Source organism: Nannospalax galili, unplaced genomic scaffold (genome assembly GCF_000622305.1).
Source record: "Nannospalax galili isolate Female #2095 unplaced genomic scaffold, S.galili_v1.0 scaffold741, whole genome shotgun sequence".
NCBI classification, from domain to species: domain Eukaryota; kingdom Metazoa; phylum Chordata; class Mammalia; order Rodentia; family Spalacidae; genus Nannospalax; species Nannospalax galili.
In genome coordinates, this window is record NW_008346093.1 from 747,741 (window position 1) to 752,434 (window position 4,694).

A 4,694-nucleotide genomic window follows, 5' to 3' on the forward strand; every position below is an offset into this window, starting at 1 on the left:
CTCTCCGTCCCTTCTCTTAGGGATCTTTCACATCCGTTCCACCATGTGGAAACTTCTCTCCGTCCCTTCTCTTAGGGAACTTCTGCTAGCAATTTACTTACAACCTTTTATACTTACCGCTCTGGAGTAACCTTTAAGACTTCCGAGGGTCCCTGTATGGGCCACCACTTGCCACGAGCCACGACTCCATCCAGCAGAGCCGAGGAAAGGACAACACGAACGCCAACGTGAGGTTCAAGCAATTCTCTTCTTTATTCTTCGGCATGTGATGTGTGTGTGTTGCGTGTGAACGACCCTCTCAGGTGTCCCACAATATATACCCTCATCAGATCCATCCCACAATCAGACTGTCACATGGAGCCAATCAGGACATGAGCACGGGGCTAACAGTTGGAGCAAACAAGTGAGGGTCACGAGGCTTGGCAGCCGGCCAGGGCGCCATCTTGGCCAGCTCGACCACGCCCTCTACCCACATTAAGGGACAAACCATCCAAGTGCAAGTGCTCAGTAGCACATGCTGGGCCAACCTTACCCCTGGCCAGGCACAGGAAACTGTTTTCTCTGATGAGCCACCAGGTGGCAGTTAAACTCATGGCTGAGAAGTCTTCAAGAGTGTAACTAAACAAACTACCACATCAAATTTATCCTCCACTTGGCTCCAGTCCCACTGTGGTGGGTGTGCCAGTGTACACATCAAAGTTATCCTGTGAGCTGGTCTAGGGCTCAGAGCTGCTTTCTGCGAATTCTGTCTCCATTTCCCTGAGGTCCATGGGCTGTGTTTCTTGCAAATCACATCCTTCAGCTGGAGGTATCAAAAATACAGAGCCACTTTCCATAGTTTGATCTGCTTCTTCCATGACCACCGGCCATGCTTCTTAAGCTTGTTTGAGGTCTTGGAATGGATTCCAGGTTATTGAAGGTGTCTGGAGCCCTCTTTAATATGGCGATCATAGGCAACAGTGTTCTTTCCAAAGTTGATCTGATTGTACCTCGTCATCAAGACACGTTCGTAGGCCTCCACATTAGCCAGCACCACAGACATAGATGCATTTGACTAAAAAACTTCCTGATGATCATTTTCTCTCTTTTCCAAAGACATTTAGTAGTAGTTCTCTTTCCTATCTTTGCAATCTCTTTGTTAATGTTGGTCCTCATTTCATCTTCTTCTGACTGAACTTGCCTGATAAGAGCATCAAGACTAGGGTATAGTGCATTCAAGAGTGATAAACTTCTCAGGTTGGTGTTCAGCAGCCAGACTCTCTCCTTCCTCAGTGTCCCCAGGCTCCTGGTGTCTCCCATCTGCTTTGTGCTTCCTTTCATGACTCCATCTCTCAAGGGACGGGTGATGGCATCACCATTGATGAGGTTTTTTTGCTTAGGTTGTCCTCTAGGTCAGCAGGCTTTGGGAGCAGCAGTGAGGGGGTGGAAAGCAGGCAGCAGGAAGTAGAGCATTTGGGAGAGCATTGACTTGTTCTGCCACTTTTGTTTTCTTTCTAAGAGATGGGTTTTCACTGTGCTGCCCATGTTGGCCTCAAACTTTCAGGGTCTATCAATCTTCTTGCCTCAGCACCTGAGTGGCTGGGATTCCATTTAGGAGCCCCCACCATTCTCTCTTTCTATTTGAATTTTTGAACAAGAGTCTTCTACATAGCCCTTCTGGCCTGAAACTTGTTCTGTAAACCAGGCTAGGCTCAAATCTGTAGCGATGCTCTTGTACCTGCCTCTTGAGTGCAATGTATTTCAGGCACGTGCCACCTTGTATTGCCCCTATTTTGTATTTTTACCACATGGTGTCAGTGACTGAAGCATTAGAATAGTGAGTCAGCTTGTGACTCATCCTCCTACCTGGTGTTCTTACTTCAAGTTTTGCTTTGGCAATCCTTTGTATTTCAGAATGAAATTTACAATCGGCTCTTCAGTTTCTACCAAATAGCTGGCATTTTCATTTATATTACATAAAATCTATGGATAAATTTAGAGAAAGTTGACATTTTTACAGTCTTGATTGTGCCAACCCTAGAACAAATTATATCTCCTTATTTCCTTAAATCTCAATTAGTTTCTCTCAGCAACATTGTGACTTTCATTGTACATGCCTTTTGTATCCCTTGTTTAATATATCTTTGTGTATATCATTTCAGTGTTTTTTTAAATAATATTGCAGTATTTTAATATTGACTATTAATTGTTGATTATTTAATTATATTGGTCTTTGTATGAGAGACCTGTGTCCTGCACCGAGGGTACAGCCATTATGCCAAAGGGCTTTTTGAATCTGAATTCCATCAGATTTCCTTTGTAGATGATCATGTCGTTTCTAACATCAATATAATTTTTTTTGGTCTTTTGGAGACAGGGTCTCCCTGTAGCCCCAGCTGTCCTGAAACTCACTATGTAGACCAGGCTGGCCTTGAACTCACAGAGATCCGCCTGCCTCTGCCTCCTGAGTGCTGGGATTAAAGGCATGAGTCACCACACCCAGCCTAACATCAATATAATTTTTAATACATTTTGGGGATTCTTTTCTTTTATTTCTATGTGTATGAGTGTTTTGCCCTGCATGGCACCCATATCATGCAATGCCCTCAGAGGTCCAGAAGATGGTGACAGATCCTCCAGACCTGGAGTTAGCAATGGTTGTTAGCCGTCATGTAAAGGCCACTGAGTCATCTCTCCAACACCTTGACATCAGTATTATACTTGCAGTTCTACAGAACTGTCCTGGGCCTCATCAGTACTAAGCAACTGCTCTACAGATGATCCTCCAATCCTGTATTCTGACATTATTTTTTGGTGGAGGGTGTGTTACCATTGTCTTTTAAATATTTTAGCACATGCATACTGTGTTTTGCTCATAAACACTTCCCCCTACCTTCTGTTTTCCTCTCCAATGCTGCCGATCCTATAACTCTTCCTTACTTGTCTGCCTTCTCTTGTAATAGCTTATTTTGTCAACCCGTGAGTTCAATTCCTTACTAGAGGAACATAGGGTAAGGGATTATTTGTCAGGGTCTTGGACACCTTAGCAGTGGCTGCACTACTGAAGTAAATGTCTCTCTCCAAATCTTTGGGGGACGGGGGCACTCAGGAGATCTTACCGCTACCTTCATGACAGAATGGAAAGGGATCCAATCACAGAAAGTTAATCATAGCTACTGAGATTTCAAGAGTGCACGGGCCACATCATGCCCTAAAGACTGAGATTTTGACGTTTTTATATTGCAGAAATATGCTTACATTTATACACAATTTTGTCATTTTTAATGTGTACTCATTTAATTTTTGTTCCAATATAGTGTAGAAGAGTGAACACAGAAACCATTCTACAAGAACTTCTATTATTTGCTAATACTATCAATAACTAAACAGAATGGTGATTACCTATTCATAACATATTGTCCTGCCCTCCTCTTCTTAGGAGATTGGGTCTCTTGTCACAATTGGGATGGGACAGCTCATTCTTAGTCTGTCTGGGAGAAAAAAAGTTGGCCCAGACACTCTGAGAATTAGAACGGGGACAAAGAGAATGTGTGCTGAGCCTCTAAGGTAGGCAGATCAGCTGAGTGAAGGGCCCAATTCACCAACATCCAGGGATGAAGGAACTCTGCTTGTGCTGACCTAGCCATTCTTTGCCCTATAGAAACAGCTTCTACAGCACCTGGTGCCTTTATTTCTAGATGACGTCCAAGCTTTGTGGCCTGAACCTTTGGCAGCACTGATGTGTTAATAGAATGGGTGACTTTGGTCCCTACAAGAGCAGGGGGAAGCCAGCCAGTGCACCAAGCACAGTATCATTGAAGGCTGTTCCCATGGCCAGGTTCAGAGTCCTTTCAAGGTAGATGTAGACCAACTGAGTGACTCCAGGTAGCAAAATCCAGGTGCCAGTGCTCATCAAATCCTGAATAACTGGCCAAGCATTCTTTTTCCTCTGGCCCAGAAGTTCCCGTTGACTCATTGGTCCTTGGATCAACTAATAGTGTTAATGGTGTAATTAGTATTTTCCCTCAGAGTTACCATTTGTTGGGTGCCTATTATGTTCAAAGACCAGCATAAAAAACCATATGGCTTTATATGCTCATAGGCACCTACTGAGTAAGTTTGATGACTGGGCCTGGGTATTACTCCTGCCTTCTGCAGGCATGCAGCACAGACTGGTTAAGCCATCTTGCCAGAAACATAGGACATAAAGTCCTCTCCGCAGACCTCTGTGCATGCTACTACAGCTGGTGGGGCCCTAGCATCTGCACACTTGAGGTAGACATTTGGAACAAATGACCTGCAAGGGTAGAGACAGCACAGGAAAAGGACACTCTGTAGCCCAGTACTAACAGTATCAGATATTCATCCTTCCCTTCATGCTGTGAATATAAATCAGCTGCTCCTGGGCAGAGATTAACATGCTCTGTTTCCTAAAATCCCTCTATATTTTCTCCCAGCCTGTGCAATGGACAAAAGGTGTTAGCCTACAGCTACTGACATTTGCCTTGGGAGCGCTCTTCAGTGTTTCTGCTTGAAATGTGAGTTTGTTCTGATGGAGGCACAGTGGAGTCTCAGTGAGACAGATAACAAGGCAAGGTCATTTCCAGAGAGAAGCTACAGGGTGGCCAGATTGTTTGCTCCTATTTTCATTGACCCTAGTTTGCTCTGGGTGCGGGTGTTTCTGGAGCAAAGGAACTCAATTTTTCCTTCAAAAA

General features: G+C 44.2%; 1 pseudogene; it reads right to left on the reverse strand.

Moving 5' to 3' along the window:
* Nucleotides 1–641: 641 nt before the first annotated feature.
* Nucleotides 642–3,955, reverse strand: LOC103741688 (annotated as a pseudogene).
* Between the last annotated feature and the right edge of the window lie 739 nt (nt 3,956–4,694).